The 12681-nt window shown below is 41.4% G+C and overlaps 1 protein-coding gene across 1 annotated transcript in view; it reads right to left on the reverse strand.

Moving 5' to 3' along the window:
* Nucleotides 1-12681, reverse strand: part of LOC139411724 (A disintegrin and metalloproteinase with thrombospondin motifs 7-like) — a 167589-nt gene that overhangs the window by 100986 nt on the left and 53922 nt on the right. The gene's annotated exons all lie outside the window — the stretch shown is intronic.

Genomic DNA, 12681 nt, shown 5'->3' on the forward strand with positions numbered 1-12681 from the left:
GGTCAGACAAACGCATTATAGTGAAACATGCACACATCGAGATCCTGAAAAAGTATGTTATTAAATGTATAGTTTAGGATTTTGGCAACGAGCATGTTATCTACTTCCCCAGATCAGATGAACTCTTGGATACCATTTTTATGACTCTGCGTCCAGTATGAAGGAAGTTAGAGACCGTTTTGCGAGCCAATGCTTACTAGCTTAGTGAAAAAACTGATAGCCTGGCTAAGCTAGTGCTAACACTAGTTAGCATTGGCTCGTGAAAGTACCTCTTAACTTCCTTCATACTAGACAGACATAAAAATGGTATCCAAGACTTCATTGGACTCTGGTAAAATAGATAACATGCTTCATTATCAGTCCTCTTGTTTTGGGGCTCCCAAGTGGCGCAATGGTCTGAGGTACTGCATCTCATTGCTAGAGGTGTCACTACAGACCCTGGTTCGATTCCAGGCTGTATCACAACCGGCCGTGATGGGCAGTCCCATATGGCGGCGCACAATTGGCCCAGTGTTGTCCGGGTTAGGGTTTGGCCGGGGTAGGCCATCATTGTAAATAAGAATATTTTCGTAACAAACTTGCCTAGTTAAAAAAAGGATAAATACAATTGACAAATCCCAAACTATCCCTTTAAGGCTGGAACAAAATGGAGGGGGCTTAAATATGATTGAGCCTAATTTGGGCCATATATTGGGCCATATATTTCATAGTTGACAGGGCTGTATGTGACTGAGTAGACAGTGACGGCTTTGACAAGGTCTTCATGTAAAAAAGCTGACAGGGTGCTAACAGAATTTAGAGAGCTGTCTGTCTGCATGACACAGAATCAAGCAGGCGTCACAGTCAAACCAGTCGTTAGAAGTCAACTCCAGCTCAGTCAAAATGCCAAGCTGGAACCACATGAGTACAGCAGGCATTCTATCACATGAACAAAAAGATCAATGAGTCAATCCCCCTTTTATGGGGATCCAATCTATCTCCATAAGGAACATTTACAAATCCTAGTATTGGAACAGTTTTAATTCTAAGTGATTGATTTTATATTAGTATGCATCATCTCTGCCCGGGCACACTTTTAAGATGCTGGAACGGTCCACATCTGCCAACAAAACGAGTAATGATTAGAAAAGTCTGACAACCAGGGACTGATTTAGACTTGGGACACCAGGTGGGTGCAATTCATTATCAGGTACAGTAGAACAGAGAACCAGCAGGCTCTGGACCTCATAAGGTAAGAGTTGAATACCTCTGGTGTTGGATATAGGCAACTCCAAAAGCCTGCAAAGGTTGTGAAATATGAACACTAGAATTTTCAAATGCTTTTGAAAATATATAGATTGCTATTATTTTCTATGGGTAACATGATGAAGATACTCTCAATGTAAGACCCTGCGCCTGCTCCCTGCTCCCTGCTCCCTGCTCCCTGCTCCTGCTCCCTGCGCCTGCTCCCTGCTCCCTGCGCCTGCTCCTGCTCCCTGCTCCCTGCGCCTGCTCCCTGCGCCTGCTCCCTGCTCCCTGCTCCCTGCGCCTGCTCCCTGCGCCTGCTCCCTGCTCCCTGCTCCCTGCTCCTGCTCCCTGCTCCCTGCGCCTGCTCCCTGCTCCCTGCGCCTGCTCCCTGCTCCCTGCGCCTGCTCCCTGCTCCCTGCGCCTGCTCCCTGCTCCCTGCTCCCTGCTCCCTGACAACCAGATTAGGAAAGAGAGCAAAAAGGCATGGGCTTGCGTTAAACACTCCAAACATTTTAAAATGTTTTAAAATATCACCCTGTTTTTATATGACAGCAGTTCCACACATTGCCATGATGCAAGTTGTGTGGGAAAAATATTTGTATTTGATTCTGTTATATTTCATTATACTCCTAGACTCTATAACATATATGTGTATTGACTGTGATCAGGGTAGCCTAAGTGTGTCTTTTTAATGGACAAAACTATTGATTTTGTGTGCATGCCACAAACCAGCAGCCTAACATAATGAAACTCAAAATATGCCGTAACATTTATTTTTACAAATACATTTTATTTGTCTTTTAATGTTTCTTAGGACCTGCCTAAACAAATGAATAATGGATTTATTAAAATAGATGCCCAACATATGTTTGTAATGGATGAAAGGGGGAGGCAATATAGCATAAATCATGTTTGAAAGCAGTACCAGTCGGCTTGTTGCTGTGTGTTCTATGCAAGATAAATATTCCTTTACAGGCGCATTCAAGTTACGAGTGCCACACTTATCTGAAAAAAATTGTCTTACCTTGCTTGCATTTAGTGCAGGCTGTGTAACGATCACTTAGTGCAGGCTGTGTAACAGTCACTTAGTGCAGGCTGTGTAACAGTCACTTAGTGCAGGCTGTGTAACAATCACTTAGTGCAGGCTGTGTAACAATCACTTAGTGCAGGCTGTGTAACAATCACTTAGTGCATGCAGGCTGTGTAACAATCACTTAGTGCAGGCTGTGTAATAATCACTTAGTGCAGGCTGTGTAATAATCTACCGTGTTGATTTCACTCTCGCAGCACCAGTTTCCACAATGGTGCTGTAGCCTATAAGGCTTATCCAGGGGTGCACATGCCCCCCCCACATTCTAATTTTTTTTTTGAATTTTACCCCTTTTTCTCCCCAATTTCGTAGTATCCAATTGTTGTAGTAGCTACTATCTTGTCTCATCGCTACAACTCCCGTACGGGCTCGGGAGAGACGAAGGTTGAAAGTCATGCGTCCTCCGATACACAACCAACCAAGCCGCTGCTTCTTTAACACAGCGCACATCCAACCCGGAAGCCAGCCGCACCAATGCGCCGGAGGAAACACCGTGCACCTGGCCACCTTGGCTAGCGTACACTGCGCCCTGCCCGCCACAGGAGTCGCTGGTGCGCGATGAGACAAGGACACCCCTACCGACCAAGCCCTCCCTAACCCGGGCGACGCTAGGCCAATTGTGCGTCGCCCCACGGACCTCCCGGTCGCGGCCGGTTACGACAGAGCCTGGGCGCGAACCCAGGACTCTGATGGCACAGCTGGCGCTGCAGTACAGCGCCCTTAACCACTGCGCCACCCGGGAGGCCAACATTTGTATTTTTTAAACACAAATAATAATTATAATAATATAGTTATGCCCCCCCCCCCCCATTTCTAAAACCAAAGTTGCACCCCTGCCCTGATCATAACCTTTATTTCTATTTATCCGGAGAGGCCTGTGTTAGCCATTTAAGGGTGAGCTAGGTTATCCAGGGAAAGTCAACATGTCGTATTCTCACGTGGGAAGAGGGAACATAAGCTCTGCATTTGGACAAATTAGAATGTTTTCACACCACACAAATAACAGACTGTTCCCGGCTCCACACTCTCAATGCATGGTTGGTAGCCTTATGTCTGCCTCGCTGCTCACATAATGGAATTCACAAAACAATGCTACACAACAAGCTCCTGTTTTTAAAAGTGTATTATCTTGATTTAAACTATTTTAAGTGTATGATATTGATTAACATTTTTAAAAGTGTATTATCTTGATTGAAAATGTTTCAGACCAATGTAATTGTTCTGAACCACGAGCCAACCAATGTAATTGTTATGAACTACGAGCCAACCAATGTAATTGTTCTGAACCACGAGCCAACCAATGTAATTGTTCTGAACCACGAGCCAACCAATGTAATTGTTCTGAACCACGAGCCAACCAATGTAATTGTTCTGAACCACGAGCCAACCAATGTAATTGTTCTGAACCACGAGCCAACCATTGCGTTGAAAGAATGTTTTCATTTCACCCGCCAGCTAATTTTCTTGCGGCACACCTGAGACTCTACTCATAGGCGAGTTCGTTTTGCATGGCTGCCCCGAGGGAGTGGAGAGCTATTGGAATGGTGTAAAAATGTACAAACTCTGCCTACCCGGGCACCGGACCATGCAAAACGAACTCGCCCAATGATTAGCCCAATAGGGTAAATGCAGATACTGTAGGCAACCCCATGCTTCAGCCTATTTATTTATAGTCACAATGCTGCATCAGATGGGCTACAGGAGATTATGCTTACTGCTAATAGCATACCTAATAATATGGACGGTGCATGGGCTATATGCATGGACCAATAAGGTAAAATGATTTTTTTTTAACAATTTGACCAATACATTATTTGTCTCATTTCTGGAGGTGGAAATTATATTTTATATGGAGTGTGCATTATTCAATGTATTTTCATTCATTTTAGAGTAGAATGTCCTTTTAAAAAGTCACCAGAACGAAGCTTCTCAGTCCAACATAAAAATGACCCAAAATAGGGGGTGGGTGTGGTGACCTTTCCCCCCACTGCTACATATGTTTCCAGAGGAAACACTGGACGGGAGGAAGTCTCATTCAAATATGGGCAGATAGTTTTAGGTACAGTAGTACATTTCCACATAATCCAACATGCAGCAAAGGGAGAGAGTAGACAAGGACAATGAGGTCACAACTCCACAGCAACGGTAAGGCACAGCTGAGCTTTTACAGAAGAACACACATTGCTGTTCTCATAAGCAGAAGTCCAGCTGCTTGTCCAATTGACCAAAAATATGGACAATATAACAAGATGCGTGACCCTTGACCAGGCCAAATAAAATAAACTTCTAAAGCAACAGGACTTTCCTGTTTACTTAAAGTATATAAAAAAAACACATGATCATAAGTGACTGTGACTGGCGTCTGTTCAACTGCTTTCAAATGACTGCCATCAAGCAACACAATAACAGATTAGAAGAGATCCTGAGACGGCCAGAACACAACTCCATCGAGAGAGAGGGTAAAGGTATTCAATAAAACTATTGAAGTGTTCAATCAAGACCAGTTGTTCTGCTTTCAGTCACACTGATTAGTCTGACAGCTTTGTGAATAGAGAAAAGGATCATGTCTACCCGTGGCAGGCTAGCATGTTATTTGACTGAATTAGGTTCTCTCTGCATCACAGCCCAGGCCACTGATTCTGACCCAGTAATTGGTGAGGTGTGATCATAGCAGCAAGTGGAACTGCTATCAAATCCTCCCAGCAGGCCTCTTTCTCTCAAGCATGGTCCCAGATCTGTTTGTGCTGTATCGCCGACTTGTATGGTCATTGTCACGCTAAACAATGACCACAGGAGTTGGCAAGACGGTACAAAGATCTAAGACCAGGCTAGATTCTCTCCTAACAATGTAAAAAGCTGTGTGGAACTCAGTGAGCAAAACTCAACTCTGATGTCCAATTTCATCCCTCAGACACTATTCAGTCATATTGGAGCCTACTGGAGCACTAGGGTAGTTCAAGTTCACGTGTTTTATTGCCTGCAGTATGGTGGGTTATTACATTTGAGCCAGACAGATTCGGCAAAGAATGTTTAAACCATTACTTTTACAACAGGTGTCTTTGCAATTAATTTATGAAACTATGGCTAAAGGCCTTTACAATATCCTGCTTCAGTAAATTCTGTCTGGTCCACTTACGTAGTATTTCACCTGAAATAACCTATGAATATATGCTTGTGATTTCAACTCTAACAAAGATTTTTTGCATTTCTGAAGTAACATTTATACAATGACGCATTTGAAAGTACTTCACAGTGTAGACGCCACATCAATCCAAACCAATACAATAACATGCTATTTTTTTTACAAGTCAGTTAAGAACAAATTCTTATTTACAATGACGGCCTAGGAACAGTGGGTTAACTGCCTTGTTCAGGGGCAGAACGACAGATTTTTACCTTGTCAGCTCGGGGATTCGATCTAACACCCTTTCAGTTACTGGCCCAACGCTCTAACCACTAAGCTACCTGCCGCCCCTGCTAATCTGATATAACAGATTATGACATCATTCATGATAAATACGCTTATACAACTGATTTTGTTGTGACTAGCGATGAATAAGGCTGAACTGAAACTAAGCAATCCATTGGAATTTCTTCTACCTAGCAACAGCCAGATTCACACGCAAAATATGAAAATGACTTATTTCACTATCAGGCAATCAACATATTCCATAGATTTGAGTTCAATTTGAGTTCAAATGTACATTCAATGAACCCATACACCCAGTCGAGAAACAAAATGGCCACTTTGGAGCTGTGAGCTTGAAAGCTGAGATGATCTGGTAAAATATCATAAAAAAGGTAAAGCTGGCGAGATGGATTACGCCTACAAAGTTTAGGGCCTGTATTCCCAAGTGTCTCAAAATAGGACTGCTGATCTAGGATCAGGTCCACCTGGTCTTAGTCAGCATTATCTAAAAGGACAAACTGATCGTAGATCAGAACTCCTACTCTGAATCACATTATGAACACAGGGCCTAGATCATCTGGAGGAGCTATAAGGAGGCGTTGGCCAGCTGCACCTCACAGCTGCAGGAAAAATCACAACATGCCTAGTAATGTAGTTGGGGAGAATTCCACAGAATGCTTTCAGAGCTGAACAAATGACCCTATATTAGACTTTGGACCACAGTAGCGACGACTGAAGACGAACTTGCCATTTTAGTTTATTTAAATAAAAAAAATGTATCCTGCCAAACACTATCATGATAGAGGAACACATGAAAATAAGTCAGAAACTTTGTGTTTATCTACTGATTCTTAATCAACTGCATACTTTGGTATGTGTTTTGTTTAAAAATATCAAGTCATCTAAACTAAAGACCATTTAACAGCTAGCTAATGAAATGTATGATAGAAGGCTCTAGCATTTCTGTGTAAAGTTTTTGCTGTGCATCCAATAATGGACAATAGTACAATAGTACTAAAAATCCCCTAATACTTATTATTGTCCTTGATTCTAAAATGCAAACCTTGATTAAACTGGTTCATCCAAGGGCAAAGCTTTTATTTGTAACTTTAGATGCAGTATTCCAAAAAGGAGGAGAATATTTGACTCAGCATCTGTTAACAGCTGCTTAACCTACAGTACAGTACACCTCTTCAATGAGACTTCAATAGCCAGGAGTTTAATGATGCATACATATAATGATGACACATTTGGGATGACATAATATTGACCACTATGCAACAGCAATTAAATTGTTCTCCATGAGTGACTATGGCTGCAGAGGTCCACTGAATAGAGGTTTAGAGGGAGAACTGACATCTGATGCCTTTGTGAAAGAAAAACACTTGTGCTGTCCAGGAGAAGTTTATGCCGTGGTGATTTATAAACTCTATTCTTTTGAGAAGATTCCACACAAAGAATGCTAATATTTTCAATAGTCAAGTCGCTAGCTAAAATAAATCCAAATCGATCAGCGTCAACAATACGAATGTCTGAACTTATGTAACACCAGTGAAAACGTCATTCACCTTTCAAACAGTAAAACAATTGACACACTGCATGGTGCGTGTTAATTTACAGCTTAAGTCTTAGAAGTCTTGCCCACTCACAATCAAGCAGAAGGCAATCATTGTCCTCGCTGCAATTTGCAGATTCCTTTTCATTGCAATTACACACATGAAAAGCTTTGGGGCTTTTTTGTAACCCCCGCCTCTCCTTCCAACCTCCAACCCCCCTTCAAACAATCTAGTCTAGACATTGTTGGAGAGCTACTCTCTCTGTCCTCAGCCCATCTGTAGGATAACCATCTGAACCCCATGGCTCAGCCTGCCCTTCCACATTCCACATTTAACTAACACCTACAGCTCAAAGTCAGACAAATAGGACTGAGTACGGCGCCCTGAGGAACCTCTCTGCCATTAGCGCACAATGGTGCCCTTGTGGTGGGAGCAGGAAGAGATGAGAGGAAGAGGAGGGAGGGAAAGATGACAAATGGAGGAAGAGGAGGAGAAGATGGGATGTAAAAAGTGTTAGAGGGAGGCAATTGGATGGTTCCAGCTGAAAGAGAAATATATGAAGAAATAGGAGAGAGAAATCAGAAGAAATAGGAGAGAGAAATATGAAGAAATAGGAGAGAGAAATATGAAGAAATAGGAGAGAGAAATATGAAGAAATAGGAGAGAGAAATATGAAGAAATAGGATGAGAGAGAAATATATGAAGAAATAGGAGAGAGAAATATATGAAGAAATAGGAGAGAGAGAAATATATGAAGAAATAGGAGAGAGAAACATATATGAAGAGATAGGAGAGAGAAACATATATGAAGAGATAGGAGAGAGAAACATATATGAAGAGATAGGAGAGAGAAACATATATGAAGAAATAGGAGAGAGAAACATATATGAAGAGATAGGAGAGAGAAACATATATGAAGAGATAGGAGAGAGAAACATATATGAAGAGATAGGAGAGAGAAACATATATGAAGAGATAGGAGAGAGAAACATATATGAAGAGATAGGAGAGAGAAACATATATGAAGAGATAGGAGAGAGAAACATATATGAAGAGATAGGAGAGAGAAACATATATGAAGAGATAGGAGAGAGAAACATATATGAAGAGATAGGAGAGAGAAACATATATGAAGAGATAGGAGAGAGAAACATATATGAAGAGATAGGAGAGAGAAACATATATGAAGAGATAGGAGAGAGAAACATATATGAAGAAATAGGAGAGAGAAACATATATGAAGAGATAGGAGAGAGAAACATATATGAAGAGATAGGAGAGAGAAACATATATGAAGAGACAGGAGAGAGAAACATATATGAAGAGATAGGAGAGAGAAACATATATGAAGAGATAGGAGAGAGAAACATATATGAAGAGATAGGAGAGAGAAACATATATGAAGAGATAGGAGAGAGAAACATATATGAAGAGATAGGAGAGAGAAACATATATGAAGAGATAGGAGAGAGAAACATATATGAAGAGATAGGAGAGAGAAACATATATGAAGAGATAGGAGAGAGAAACATATATGAAGAGATAGGAGAGAGAAACATATATGAAGAGATAGGAGAGAGAAACATATATGAAGAGATAGGAGAGAGAAACATATATGAAGAGATAGGAGAGAGAAACATATATGAAGAGATAGGAGAGAACGAGATATATATATAAAGAAAAAGTGAGATGGAGAGAAAATTAGGAAAAGATGAGGAGAGATAGGAGAGGCGTACATGGGCCCATGGCTAGTGCCAGCTGGAAGGAGGGGCTACTACCCTCTCCCATTCAGCAGCAGGACAGAGGGGGAGTACAATGAACCGCCTGATTGCCTGAATGCCAGCTCATTCTCCTAACCCTGCTCGTACTCTGACAATATGAGCTACCATTATGAAACAGTCCTACAGTGGCTTGTGAAATATAGTTTTCACCCCCTTGGCATTTTTCCAATTTTGTTGCCTTACAACCTGGAATTTAATTTTTGGGGGTTTGTATCATTTGATTTACACAACATGCCTACCACTTTGAAGATGCAAAATATGTTTTATTGTGAAACAAACAAGACATAAGACAAAAAAACAGAAAACTTGAGCGTGCATAACTGTTCACCCCCCCAAAGTCAATACTTTGTAGAGCCACCTTTTGCAGCAATTACAACAGCAATTACAATAAGTCTCTGGGGTATGTCTCCACAAGCTTGGCACATCTAGCCACTGGGATTTTTTTTCCCATTCTTCAAGGCAAAACTGCTCCAGCTCCTTCAAGTTGAATGGGTTCCCCTGGTGTACAGCAATCTTTAAGTCATACCACAGATTCTCAATTGGATTGAGGTCTGGGATTTGACTAGGCCATTCCAAGATATTTAAATGTTTCTCCTTAAACCACTCGAGTGTTGCTTTAGCAGTATGCTTAGGGTCATGTCCTGCAGGAAGGTGAACCTCTATCCCAGTCTCAAATCTCTGGAAGACTGAAACAGGTTTCCCTCAAGAATTTCCCTGTATTTAGCGCCATCCATAATTCCTTCAATTCTGACCAGATTCCCAGTCACTGCCAATGAAAACCATCCCTACAGCATGATGCTGCCACCACCATGCTTCACTGTGAGGATGGTGTTCTCGGGGTGATGTGGTGTTGGGTTTGCACCAGACGTAGCGTTTTCCTTGATGGCCAAAATGCTACATTTTTGTCTTATCTGACCAGAGTACCTTCTTCCATATGTTTGGGGAGACTCCCACATCCCTTTTGGCGAACACCAAACGTGTTTGCTTATTTTTTTCTTTAAGCAATGGCTTTTCTGTCCACTTCTGTAAAGCCCAGCTCTGTGGAGTGTACGGCTTAAAGCGGAACTATGGACAGAAAGTCCATTCTCCGTGGTGGTGCTTTACTGCTCCTTCAGGGTTATGTGATTAATGCCCTCCTTGCCTGGTCCGTGAGTTTTGGTGGGCGGCCCTCTCTTGGCAGGTTTGTTGTGGTGCCATATTCTTTCCATGTTTTAATAATGGATTTAATGGTGCTCTGTGGGATGTTCAAAGTTTCTGATATTTTTTATAACCCAACCCTAATCTATACTTCTCCACAACTTTGTCCCTGACCTGTTTGGAGAGCTCCTTGGTCTTCATGGTGCCACTTGCTTGGTGGTGCCCCTTGTTTAGTGGTGTTGCAGACACTGGGGCCTTTCAGAACAGGTGTATATATACTGAGATCATGTGACACTTGCACACAGGTGGACTTTATTTAACTAATTATGTGACCTCATGAAGGTAATTGGTTGCACCATATCTTATATATGGGGTTCATATCAAAGGGGGTGAATACATATGCACGCACCACTTTTGGTTTGACATTTTTTTGAATGTTTTGAAACAAGTAATTTTTTTTCATTCCATGTCACCAATTTTGGACTATTTTGTGTATGTCCATTACATGAAATCCAAATAAAAACCATTTAAATTACAGGTTGTGGAACAAAATAATGCAACAAAACAGGAACAACGCCAAGGGGGATGAATAATTTTTGAAGGCACTGAGCTTTGAGCAGAACTGGAGGATAAACCATATCCTTAAGGTGAGCTCATGACATTATAATGCTCCATCAATCAAATGGATTTTATAAAGCCATTTTACATCAGCAGCTGTCACAAAGTGCTTTACAGATACTCAGCCTAAACCCTAAAGAGCAAGCAATACAGAGGCAGAAGCCCATTGGCTAGGAAAAACTTCCTAGAAGGCAGGAACCTAGACAGAAACCTAGCACAGGGGGGTGGCCAGTTGTCTTGCATATGGAGTGGACAACTGGACAGAACATGCATTTATTCACATTTCAAATGTAGCAGTCTCTGGGATTTGCAATGGATTCAACCATGATATTGCCTTCCTATAGAAAACCTCATAACATCACTTCTGACATTTTTTTACCTTTATTTAACTAGGCAAGTCAGTTAAGAACAAATTCTTATTTTCAATGCTAGTACTAGTCCAACGCTCTAACCACTAGGCTACCCCGCCGCTCCATTTAGTGTCACAATTCGTGTCACAATTAATTTAGTGTCACAATTCGAAATAATCCTTTTACCTTCAGGTGTGGGTGCAACGTGGTGCAACGGTCTAAGGCACTGCATCTCAGTGCCAGAGGTCTCACTGGTTCAAATCCAGGCTGCATCACATCTGGCCGTGATTGGGAGTCCCATAGGGCGGCGCACAATTGGCCCCGGGTTTGGCCGGGGTAGACCGTCATTGTAAATAAGAATTTGTTCTAAACTGACTTGCCTAGGTAAATAAAGGTAAATAAAATCTGAGCAACAATACTAATGAAGCCTGATTATGAACCTGAATTCTGTGAATGTCAGGTGAATATTTATTTCATTGCTATCCTCATTCAAGTCTGAGAGGCATGCATCCTCACTAAAATATTATATTAAGTCTGTCTTAGCCTCAGAAAGCACAGCGTACAATCCTCCTGTGAAGCTGATGGAGCTTACAAGAGGTATTTCAATTGTGTTTCACGCTGCAAAAAAACCAAAAATAAAGCAGAAAGCATGAAAGTATGAAAAATAAAGCAGAAAGCATGAAAGCATGAAAAATAAAGCAGAAAGCATGAAAGTATGAAAAATAAAGCAGAAAGCATGAAAGCATGAAAAATAAAGCAGAAAGCATGACTGTTGTAGTGTCACAAAGTATACATCTTTCAGTATGTTTGCATTAAGGGGAAGGGGGATACCTAGTCAGTTTTACAACTGAATGCATTCAACTAAAATGTGTCTTCTGCATTTAAACCAACTCCTCTGGATCAGAGAGGCGCCCGGGGAAGAGTGGGTTAACTGCCTTGCTCAAGGGCTGAACGACAGATTTTTACCTTGTCAGCTCTGGGATTTGATCCAGCAACCTTTCGGTTACTGGCACAACACTCCTACCCGACACAGTCATGTCCTAGAAAATAATATTCACACATAATGTGAGGTGAAAATTTCATCAGCACAGACATATGACTGGAAAGGATTTATTATTTATTGAAAGAGACCCTTCATCTTGGTTTACTTGAGGGAAATTAAAGATACATCATACACCCTTTCCGGTCATAGGTCTGTGCTGATGAGACGTTAACCTCACATTATGTGTGAATGTTATTTTCAAGGACACGACTGTGTCTGAATGAAAACATACTGAAATAATTATACTTCGTCACACCAAAACAACAAGTAGAGCAAGAAGTACAAATGTACAAACAAGTAGAAGGAAGAGTGCAAGCTAAACTTGTGACTGCCAACTCTCAAGTGATGGTTTGCCTGCATTAGATAAGGTAGGCTATAGCATGTAAATAGGTCATTTCAGCAAAGAAAAAGACATTCTGAGTCATACATACAGCTTCACTCTGACAAAGAAACTAAAACTAAAGAAAGACA

The sequence above is a fragment of the Oncorhynchus clarkii genome, chromosome 6 (genome assembly GCF_045791955.1).
Source record: "Oncorhynchus clarkii lewisi isolate Uvic-CL-2024 chromosome 6, UVic_Ocla_1.0, whole genome shotgun sequence".
Classification (NCBI taxonomy): Eukaryota; Metazoa; Chordata; class Actinopteri; order Salmoniformes; family Salmonidae; genus Oncorhynchus; species Oncorhynchus clarkii.